The sequence below is a fragment of the Amia ocellicauda genome, chromosome 2 (genome assembly GCF_036373705.1).
Source record: "Amia ocellicauda isolate fAmiCal2 chromosome 2, fAmiCal2.hap1, whole genome shotgun sequence".
Taxonomy (NCBI): domain Eukaryota; kingdom Metazoa; phylum Chordata; class Actinopteri; order Amiiformes; family Amiidae; genus Amia; species Amia ocellicauda.
Genome location: NC_089851.1, coordinates 23,236,463 through 23,248,807, shown reverse-complemented (window position 1 = coordinate 23,248,807; position 12,345 = coordinate 23,236,463). Strand labels below are relative to the sequence as shown.

The 12,345-nt window shown below is 36.2% G+C and overlaps 1 protein-coding gene across 2 annotated transcripts in view; it reads right to left on the bottom strand.

The window, feature by feature from the left end:
* sema5a (sema domain, seven thrombospondin repeats (type 1 and type 1-like), transmembrane domain (TM) and short cytoplasmic domain, (semaphorin) 5A) overlaps positions 1 to 12,038 on the bottom strand; it is a 131,686-nt gene extending 119,648 nt beyond the window's left edge. For both annotated transcript variants that reach the window (XM_066721387.1, XM_066721396.1), the window contains exon 1: positions 11,846 to 12,038. The gene's annotated coding sequence lies outside the window, so the exon portion shown is untranslated. The remainder of the gene's footprint in view (positions 1 to 11,845) is intronic.
* Between the last annotated feature and the right edge of the window lie 307 nt (positions 12,039 to 12,345).

Sequence of the window (12,345 nt, the reverse complement as noted above, 5' to 3'; positions counted from 1 at the left end):
TCCCAGAAGCAGGCATTGTTGCAACCTTATCTCTTCTTTCCGGCCTAAGGTTAAGCTGCCTGTAAGAAAGCCACAGAGAAAGCAAAGCAGCCTGCTGGCAGGTACAAAAAAATATACAAATAGTATAAGTGTTTGTAATGAATATATCTACTTCAAAATATTGCATTGCCTCTAAAAGCAAAAATAAAATTCAGATTTGATTGGAGGTCAACTGATTAATGGTTAAAATGTACTCTCAAAAATAGAGGTTTGTGGCTTTTCTATTAGTAGGTGGGTCAAAGTTTTAGGTCTGACTGACAAAATACAACAAAACACTGACTAAATGAATACTGGAGTATTCTGAATGATGATGTGATTTTGCACCTCAGGGGCAATGCAGAAGTTGCCAATCAGCCATGCGCGTTGCCCTAAAGTGGCAGTTTCAGATTGCCAATTGAAAATAACTCAATTTATGTCAGGAAATGATAGAAACAAAAGGAAGAACCCTGGTGTTCCTGAATCCACAATGAACAAATGAAACAACAGTGGCATGGTTGTTTTGATTTTGTGAAATCTAATTGGTCTTTTCTTTTTTTACATTCTCATGTTCTTAACAATCAAAAATATAATTTCCATAGAATACCATTCTCCAATTTAATTGTTTTACATATTTCTTACAAATACTTCCAACCTCTATTAAGAGTATGTATGGCAGAAAAACTGATCTAAGTATTCTACAGAAATACCAGACTGTGGTATTTACTTTCGAAATGAGTTCATTACAACAGAGAAACTTGTATTGATACTATATACATATGGACCACCTTTGCCTTTGTAAAACTTTGTATTTCCTCCTCCTGAAATGGCTCAACCAGCAATATTCTCTCTAAATGTTACTGTACACGGTGGAAGCAAAATAAAACACCAGCAAAAATTAATTGGTCATTTTTATATATTAGCAAAAATCATAGCATCTTCCTAGTTTTAAAATGAAAATAAATTATATCATATAAATTTGTCTACTGCAAGACAGGAAATCGTAGAACTGTAATCATAAAAAAGTGACTTGTCTTTCCAAGTGTCACCACACTTCCAGGGTTTGTGAGTATGAGTTAAAAGCAACATCAAGAGTTTTCTTCCCAAAGTCTCACTGTAGGGCCCAGAGTAAGTCAAAACTGAAATCCACCAGCTAATCACAAATTACAAACCCAATGCTGAGGGTGGGATCCTTCTGGGGGTAGAACCAGGAATCTTCTGAGAAGTGACATAGTCACAATTACTAGTTTAGTAATTTGTGATTAGCGGGTGTGTCACAGGCTGGATTTAATCCCAGCCAAGATACTGGTCTTCAGCTCTGTGACTGTTATGAGGTTTGGGGGAGGCCTATCTGACAGTTTTATTCCCCATAATCTATTGTCAATAAAGCAAACCAACATTTGAAGCAATCTCAAAAAGTTACAACACACTACTTAATTGGATGCTAAAACAATAACCACAAGCTGACAGCAATCAGCAATCAGGCCTTTGATGCCAAACCATCTCATTCTGTAGAGCCCAAAGCAAAGAAATGAGTGGAGGGCTGGAATACAGTTAAACTTGCTCTAATGCAGTTGTTGTTGTTGTTTGTCTTATTGCCCAAGTGGCATTTTTTAAATGTGGGAATTTTATTTTAAGTGCCAAACTATTTATGGTTTTACCTTGGACTTATAGCTAATTTTCTATTTAATTTTGTATACATGTTCAGTTTCTGATAGCCACATGCTTAGAAAACTGATCTTGAAATGACCAAAGCTTTGTAGAGACTAAGTCAACAATTATGTCTTTCTTGGGAAACAAAGCAATCCAGAAATCTTACACAGAAATCAAAAGAAGAGTAAAATGGGATAAGGTATATCTGGAGTAAACGGTAAAATAGTGAAAAAAAATCTGCCCATTTAGGTCTACCTCAAGAGAAAATAATTTGGCCAGCGCTTACTACCAGTGCACACCTATGGCTCTGAAACTTAGCCACTAAATGCAAAAGTGACACAAAAACTCAAAATTACACATTGAAGTGTGGAAACAAGATGCTTGGAATAACATGCCAACAATGAGACAATAGAGCTTTACTTTAATTTCCTCAAATTCATACTTATTCCATAATACAATGCTCATGGAAAAAATAACAATTTAAAATGAAGCAACCATTGTGTCAGATACTGAAGCAGGACTTGTGTTGTAGCAAGCACTTCCACTGCTCCCTCGGGTTCTCTGGGCTCAGTCTCATTGGCACAATGTCTTGCCCAACCGTGTGGAAAACAGAGAACTGTAACAAAGTACTACAATGTTTAACTTTAAACAGATTCAGATGTGTGTACCCTGCTGACGGGCCACCTGCCTGCTCTGCCCATTAAAGAGCTTCCTTCACAATGAGACCTTCCCTACCAGGAATCGAACTCATGACCTCCTAATCAATCTAAAAGGGCCTCCAAAGCCTGAGTGCTTTTCCATTGCTATGCCAGGTTCTCAAGCAACTGCTGGCATTGACAGATGAAGACTGCAGCCCAAACTTCTACAGTGCGTTGCAGGGGGTCTCAAAGAACAGCCAACAAATATTTATCAGAATAATCCAAACATGTCCTAACTAACTGATCACTCCCACCCGTCACTGCAGTAAGGATTTAGGTAACTCCTGCATCAAGCTGAAACTCAGAAAGATACATTTCACATATAAACAGTGGAAAGCCATATACAATCTGAGGTCACCCTCCAGTACAAAAGGGTAATTTCTCCTACACAAGCTTGACTACAAAGTACTACCACGCATAAGACTCTGGTGTAAATATTTGGATTAATCCGGCCCACTGCTGATATATGCAGGAATATCCACTAATACAGAGGTATAAATGTATTTGGATTTTGCTTAATGATGTAGGCCATCCTGAGTTGCGACTATGAATGCAAGCGCATGCGATCTATGTGCAGAGCTTCATTGCTGTATACAACTTTTTATGGACCTTAAAATCGAAGGAAGCCCATAAGTTTCTAATGTCTGAAAATTATACTGTCTGGTTCCTTATTACAGTTTTCATTAACTACCTGGGGGCCTACTTGCCAGACTGAATAGTTTACTTTGAATGCCTTTATTTGTAGTATACACAAGTCTACACATAAAGGCATTAAAAGTAAACAAAGTAAAACAAGAGATGTTGCAAACAAAAAATGCGTACTGTGATATACTATGAAAGATACAGACCAAAATAGCACACAAGCTAAACACCTTCAGTTTTTTAAAAAGAATATATGCCAAAAGTGTAACAAATAAATTAGGCTGTACATGTATAAGTGATGATGCACATCTGTTCAATTCATTGAAAAATTTTGCAAGCCTAAACTGAACTAAATGAGAGAAGGTGCCATCAGACATTTTGACAAGGCATGACTCACCTCCAAGGTCAAACTTTGTAGTGGTGGCCTCCTATCACTGCCCTGAAGTTTGCTCTGTCAGATATCCGATGTTTCTTCATTTTTGTCCCTTACTTTAATATAATGATGTAGAGCTGAAGTACTTATCCTAATCTAAGCCATTCATTGCCAAGTGGGATACAAACCTTGCAGTAAGTAATCTTTTGCTTCATAGCTCCCAACTCTTGAGATCTTAAGAAAAACTTTCTTGGACTGTCACATTTTCAGCAAGGTCTCTACATAATGGTGAATAGATTAAACGAGGTACAATACCAGAAGGATGGAATTTAACATAAACACAGGTTTCGAATTTAGAAAAGTTAAAAATAAACAACATGAACAACAATTGCAATCTCAGAGCTACCAGTCTGAGGTTTTTGATCAGAGTTAAAATCTGTCAAATATAAAGTTGTATTTTTCAGTAAACCACTAGTTTCACATTTTACTTTAAATACCTTTCATCATGGGATTTAAGGGCTAACATATGTTTAACTAGACATTTCTTAGACCACTGCTGACAGGCCTGCACAGGGGAAGATAAAGTGTGAAACTGTCTATCTTCAGTCAGAAAAACATCAATCTGAGGCATATTCCAATTGTTTTTGAAGTTGATAATATGATATTTGAAAAGATTTAACTCTTTGCAATGCTTGTGGTCTAGGCTGGCTAAGGAGTAAGGCATATGTGTACAAATGCCCTTCTGTTCTCCACTTCTTGACATTCGGATGAACCAGATTTTTTGATTTCACTCTCATCTACTGTTCCTTTGTAAATGTTCCACTAACAGATCCAGGCAGATTAAATTGGTTTGGGAAGCCCCAAGACATTTTCTTCTCTGTACACCCATATGATGTTCAAAACACTACTTTGAAGTCTGGGTGTGACTTTTGAATAGAGTCTCCTAATATATTAAACTGTTGCCCTTGAATTGGACTAAAAAACGAAAACATTTCTTTAGTGTTTTCTATCCAACTGCCATATGCAATTGTTGGGTCTAAACATTAATTTCAGGAATGTACTTCATAATGTGGTACCATCATATCTGCCCATATCTCCTATTCATGTTTTCTGAACTGGGCACATAACCAGGGGATTTGTGGGGAGAGGGTATGACTTTTCACACCACTGAGTACTGCGAAAGGCTGAGGCTAGCAGTAGATTAGGAAGGTCATCACACTCTGACCCTAAAAACTGTTTGTGAAACAGCTTTCACATCAGGCATCTTCATTCTCATATACAGGCAGGCGGCTGTTAGCAAAACAATTATTTTGCTGAGCCATCACATAGGTAAAAGTGCACATTTGTGGAAAGGAAAAGTACTTCTATTCTCATGTTACCTATAAGCCCCAGAGGCAGAGATTCATCAGCTAGATAATTACCATGTCATTACACATTTTACTTAAACATATTTAAAGTGAAATGCCTCAAAGGCAATGTGTGGGAGTGGTTTGCCCAATGAAACATGTAGTTATAAAATAAGGGATAGTTTAGCAACCACCCTTCTTAAACTATGAAAAGTTCCTGGTCACTGAGTTAAATTTATTAATGTGTCTGTTACATGGCTCAGAGTTACACTGACAGAACCTTTAGACTGTTATCGCACAACCTTTCTGTAGTTCTAACATGTATCTATGGACCATTTATCATTAGCCATTTAATGAACACTATCAAGCATGATATTGTTGTTTTATAGTTTTACAATGTTGAATATGTCAATATTTGTGTTCTCCCTGGGCCTGTTTAAAAAACGGTATAAATAATTAAAAAATAATACATAAATTAAACAAACCACAAAACCTGTAAGTCACATGATACCCATGTAAAGGTTGTAAGGCTTTAAGGCAAGTCCACATCAACAGGGTTACTTGAAAATAGCTTTAAGAAGCTACAACAATCCCATCTATATTATACATTTTTATGTTGTTTTTTAATTTGGTTTGCTAGAGGAGTTTATTTTAATGTCTATGACCTGATCTTGACTTCTGTGGCTTCTGTATAGTGATCCCTTCAGTTTTCCCTACATATTTATACCACTTTAAAAACACACATTGCAAACAGAGCATTGTCACAGCTAATCCCAGTTTAATAAGGATCACCTCCACAGATCAGTGTTTTCTAAGACATTTTAATAGCAAATTGTGCCATTGAATAAGTTCTTTTCTGGTACATATATAAACATCATTTTAGTGGATTCCAAGAAGGAAAGTACTAGGAAAGTTAATTAGGGACTCTCACTTCAAGCATTTATATGGTAATGCAATTAAACAGTTGTACAAGATTTATGTATGATTAACGTAGGCCTGTTAAATCTGTCTCCTATATTATTTTGTTAAAATAACACTTCTTAACACACAAAAAGGATAAATTTTGCAACCTACTTCGGTTTCCCAGGTAACCACACACAAAAAAACACATAATTTGAACCCTAACAGATGACAGAAGACAAAGTTTCATTTTGTGAACACTTTCACTTGCAATCTCCACGGAGTATCATGGGCACTTCAACTCACTCCCAGAGGCTGGCAGGTTACCATAGCAACTTCATCATATCTCTAGATATGAACACGAGAGAAAAAAGCCCATTTACACACAGAAAAGTTTGTGCAAGACACAAATGTGGACTGGGAAATTACATCTTAATTTCAATCAAACAAAACCAATTTACAACAGAGATGGTTTCCCGAATGTGTAATATAAGAGTACCTTAGTGTTGGCCCCAAGTCAGGTTAGACTGTATTTACAGTAATAATAAACTGGTAGAGACAGTCTCTCTTTGACAGTTACAATGTTGTTATCAAGCCAGGCTGCTGCAACTCCTCTCAAATCCGAAGTACTGGCATGAAGTCGAAATGTACAAAGTGATGAACAAAAGCTATATATAGACAAAGAACTGACACTGCTTCAACAATAAAGTTAACAAAGCAAAAGTATAGACAAGAACTTCAAACTAAAAGTATTTCAAAATGAGTGAGGCTTCAATAATATATTACATAAAACTATATTCATATTTCACATTATTGGTTCTTCGTTAGCACTGAGTTTGTGTTTTTTTTTCTTTTTGTTTTGTTGTTTTTGTTAGGAACTTGAAGATATGTATGGGGTTTTTTTTCGAATTATTTGACAAACAGGTGTTTGAATAAATCTTAGAGGTGCTCAAAGGAGTGTCTAAGGTATTGCAGGTAACAAATAAATACATAAATACATATATAAAATGACTTTGTCACTTTGTTTTTCTTTTACAGCAAAACATTTTCACCGTAGTGAATGTTACTTTGAGTGATTAATACATTTATAAAACAAGTCGGGTCACTGTCTGTACATGACTCCACACAGGCATTCCACCACAAATTTCAGATAATGAAGAGGGAGCATTGCTAATGGGAAGAAATTATACAAAACAGACGATTTCTAATTTTCCATTGATGCCTCCCCTCAGAGTGCTCTCCAGCCCAGCCTCACGTAGATTGACTGTGGAGTTCAGTTTTCAAGGTGATATAGTTGTTGATACCATGTGTCAACTATTTAAACTGAATAGTGTTACTGTTCTTATTTAATGTTTTTGACTCTTTAAATGTCTCAGTCTTTAACATGTAAATATATTTCACAAATGTATCTAGTGGCTTTCCTAGAGAGGCCAATCAAATTGTTAAAAACATTACAGTACATGCTATTTAAAGAGGATTCTTCCAATCATATCTAGCTCCCAAACACGGAGTGGAACTGATAGAAATTAATCAATTCCCTTATAGGAATAGGCCTTGAGTACATGGAACTGCCGGTTTTATTTTTTAATCACATTCTTAACTACACAAGGTTATATGTGTACCATGGGAAATAAAAATACATGTATTAAGCTCTGACAAACATTACACAATAATAAGTACCTGGGACAGATTCAGGGACCATTAACATTAAAGTCCTATAAATTTATTGCCTTTGGCAAGTTTTATGAAATTGGCCTTCTACTTTAAACGCTATCATAACATTATTTCATTTGAGCTGCTAAATGTTTATGAATTACCTGAAGGTTCTGGATGGACTTATAGAGACAGTTCCTTGCATAAAAATGTAAAAAAAATAGTAATGTCTTAAGATAAGCTGAAAATAATGAATCATTATTTGAGGAACAATTGGAATGATGCCACACTTTGAACACAGATCTTCACATTACAATTGTAAATTCAAACTGAATGAGAAGTCATTAAACAGGTGCTATGGTGTCATTGTTGGATGTACTTCAGTGTAACCTGGTGCATTTAGAGGTGGCATGCTATGTTGAGGGTGTGTGTGATTGTCTTATTATATGAAGTCCACAGTGGTGAATATTGTATGGAAGTGGAACACCAACTGACATTCTAGAATGGAACCAGAAACTGATGAACGGTGGAATGTGTGGTGAAGCTGGTGAAGATGTCTGGACGCCTTGACTTGTGTAAGTGCATAGAGATGGCTGTCCCAGCTGAGTATTTCCTCACACTGTTTACTTCTAGTGGAAGAGTTTGGATGTGAAAGCAGCCCAAATCATTCTTTATTACACTGTGTGCCGGTCGGTGTGGGAGTTTTTCTCATGCCTTGCACTAAGTCTGTGGGTTCTTGTGGGAGGAACCATGACTACCAGTATGGATTATGACATTTTGAATAACTGTCCTTCTACCATCACTGATGCAATTTAATGCCGAAAGCCTACAATGCTATCAATATGATAATGCTCAGTGACAATAAGAAGAGAGATTAGCACAGTGGCTAAAGCAAAACAGAGTGGCAACATTTCCTGGCCTGCTTAGAGACACTTCAATCCTGTACACAATCTCTGGGATAAAGTAGATCAGTAATTCAGGAAGAGAGATGAATACCAACTTATTTTTCTGCACTGGAGACTGTGCTGCAGAAGGTATTGCACATTACTAGGGTGAAGAGAGTTCGTCAACACCATTTACAAACACAGTAAACAACCCCACACTGCCACACCCACCAATACTTTTGAAGCATACTTTAAAGGTACAATTAGTTTTAGAGTTGGTTCAGTTGGTTTAGTTTTAGTGCTGACATAGTCAGATGTACTTGCCTTAGTAAGAAAAGGTCAGGCCAATTTGTATTATGAATCATATCCACACCATGATGAAACAAAGCTCGGTTTCATATCAAATATATTCTACAAGATATAGATCTTCACTGTAGGGTTTAACACCAGTGTCTAACACTAAGCTGTATAGTGTTTCTGAATCATAGGGACTACATAAAAATACCCCCGAAATGCTTGACAAACCAGCCAACCACCCATTTGAATTTTTTTTTTTTACATTTTCAACCTACTTTCTTCTTTCATAAGACTTCTCTACTGCACTCGGGTTTTCTTCATCTCAAAGTTCCTTCAAAGAAACCTGCTAATAATGTAACTTAGATTTCAGAAAAAAATACATTTAATTTATTATTACTCTCAGTAAAGGAATAAATAAATGTTAATTGGATTAGGTTCTGTCAGCCCAAAAACCTTTCATTGTTGATTCTGTGCTATAAAGCCAAACAGTGCCTTTGCCTGAAGGTATCTCAGTATATTATTTCCCAATTCAGCATTTTCTTATTCTTTTCTCGCTATCACAATATCTTGAGGGAGTCTCATAACCCTGTATTTCTGCAAGGGTGAGCTGTAGAAAATACTCTTCTAAGATGTGAAAGTAATTTCACCATCTAAACCAGGGTCATTCTTTCTAGCTTTCTGAATGGCACACAGAGAACATGGTTAGGATCACACTGATAATAAACAACTCCTGAAGAGAAACCTCTCTCTCTCTTTCTTTTTTTTTTGGTACAAATCAGAAATGCACGGGAACAAACACTTGCCATGTAGGCATCCTACAGAAAATACAGCATGTTAATGTTCAGTCAAACATACAAAAGAAAACAAAAGTTGTTTTTGCTTATGTTTCTTTAAATTAAGACATGTTTTAGTAGCACAAAACCTCTAAATGTGCAGCTTTTAACTAAGACCTAAAAGTCCTGGTTTCCTGCTACATTTCTGGTAAAATGTCTATATAATTTTGGTAATGTCTTGCACATAGGCAAATGTGCTGGAAAGCTTTGGAACTGATGGGTTAAAGAACATCTTATCAGCCTTGTGTATTATCATTATTTTGAGGGTTAAGAATCCAAATGCTCACTAGAACACTGTGCTGTAAGGCTTTATAGCCTCTTTTGTGATACCATTGCACCTGCACCTGCATTCACCATCCAGATTTATTACAGTTTTAATTGATTGCTTTGTGAAGTACTCTTGAGCATTCCTACAGTGCGAGTAGCCACAATAAGTTAACATGCAGAAATGTTAAGATAGGGAACTGGTAATTTTGTCCTATTTTTTTTTTTTTAATTTTTTTCAATTGGTTAAAGAGAGGGATAACTGATAAACTTACAGAAGGCAGTCTGTTGTGAGAACAGTGTTATAGTTTTTTCTTGAGGTCAAAACATTTTATTTAAAATGTATTTAAACTTAAGCAAATGTCACATTCCCCGTAATATAATATGTTTTCTCAGTGCAGTACTAGACACATGGGGGAGTGACAAATATAAGATAATTCATAGGTTGGTTTTGATTCACTTTTGCAAGTAATTTGATACAGATGAAGCTTTTCTCGGCATTGTACTCAGGGAAACTGAAACATAAATCAATCGGTCAATAAACAAACAAACTAATAAACAAACAACATACAAATAAATGTGCTTTTTCAATGGGATACCAAAGTGGTAATTCACATTTCCATGTGAATCCTAAGCATTTATTTATTTACATACTTCAACCAACAATTATAAATTGACTAGAGCACAAAGCAATTTATCGCTTGAAGGGATTAGTCATTACTCTTCCATGAAGTGACATTATAAATGCATTTCTAATTGCTGTCCTTTGTCTTAGCCCTCTTCAAGTCATAGCTGCTCAAAGCCAACACAGACAAATGTCTAACCTTCTTCATAGCAAAAATGTTGTTTTAGTGGGCTGGTTTTTAGATGGATTTCATAAAGGTATTAAAGAGTAATGTTTCTGATCAGGAACGTCACCTAGGTATTAATGCTTTAAAGACAACTGTTATTAAATCTTCAAGAAAGACAACATGGCATTTGATAGATCCAAGATTTGATAAAGCTAACAATAACAACAACTTTCAAACAAAGAACAAAGTAAGTATGTGGTTTAATAAATCACGGTTTCAAAAAGAAAGGTGAGACTGATTTTCTACAAAGCATGACAGATCGGAGGGTGAATGTTAAAGGAAAATATCATATGGAAGTCACTGTTACAGCTCATCCTTTTAAAAACATTTAAACATAGTTTTTGTTTTAGTTTTGTTTATTTTTCAACAACTGGCCCTTTTTCCAAGTTGTGGTTAAAAGGTTTAAAACCATGAAACTGTTTTATTTTAATTTGCAAAGAAACATGTGAAATAAACATAATTAAGTTATCCATAATATTTCACAGCACCCTATCCTTTAAACTTTGACAGTTAAGACATGTTTTTATAGTATGGTAAAACCAAACCTCAATGCTATATGGTATAATTTCACCCCAGGCAAAAGAGAGAGGACAAATTCTTATTTCAGACATAGGCAAAATATATTTGGATTGATTGATTCTAAAAAAAGAAAATACAAAAAATTACTAAATGGGAAAACAATAGGATAACATTTTTCTGACATTTAAAAAAAGTATTTTTCAGTAAGCATGGATCGAAATATTAAATATAACATTTCAATGACTTGTTCAAGATGAATAGTAAACCCAACCAGACTACAACCCAGACAAATGGCACAGATCTAAAGTAACACTAGCGCAATATGTATCAATGTCAAAGACTGATTTTGATTACTCTGTAACTATCAATGTCATGAAATCCTCTCGCTAGTAGCGCCACCAAGTGGTGAACAGTGTTTTCTGATTCATAATAATGTTCACAGGGAAACTTTGAAGGCTACCGTGTAGATTTAAATGACTACTTTCACCGCTACTGTTCACAGCCTGTGTTGTGAAATACATACTGCGACAGTGTGTGTTTTAGCGTCGTGGGTCCATTTAGTTGTTGCTGATGTTCCTTCTAAAATACAATATAGCGTTAGTTGGTCCACTTGCTGAGAACTAGATTTTTTAAAGTTTCCATAAATAACATTATGTTAATATGAATACATTAATACATACATATATACATACATTGAAAAAGTCACTTTGATCCTGAAATCAACATGCTCATTTTAAACACGCAAAGTGCAACGCAGACATAATCCAATACCGCTTGCTTTAGAAATGCAATTTGAATGATGATATGACTATCGTTTTCCAACACAGAGGTGACTTTTAGGACTGCAGGACAGGGAGCAGATCCCCAAAGCACTGCTGTGCGTTTCCATCCAGATGACAATATAGTGCGTGACTTACCAAGTGAGCTGTCCAACTATCCCAGTTCATCTAGTTGGGACGATGTGGCGACGCATCAGTTTAATTGATCAATCGGCACAGATGCGCTCAATAGAAAGTTGCGCCAATAATCCCAGTTTAGCAGTGCGATCCAAAGGTAACGTCCAGGGACTCTGCCTGTCTCTCCCTCTCCGCCTCCCTCTGGACTCCAGTATCTCTATTTCTGCATCTCCTGCACTTACTCTTTGAAATAGGAGACCAGACACCCACTTTACTACAACACATGGACGTGGCCGGTGTGAGGGGGAGCCCGACGTACACGAAGTCTGTAAACTTTGTATATGAAACAGAGATGATCACCCCGTATCTTGACGTGATTATAGCAGCCACCAGGTATCAGCGTTGCGATGTTTTAACACTGATAATCGGACACATGGTGTTTTAAAATAACTCGAGGAGACACACACCCCCCTTTCTGTTGTGTAGTGAGTGCCCGGACCTTAAATGGTCCATTCCAGCAT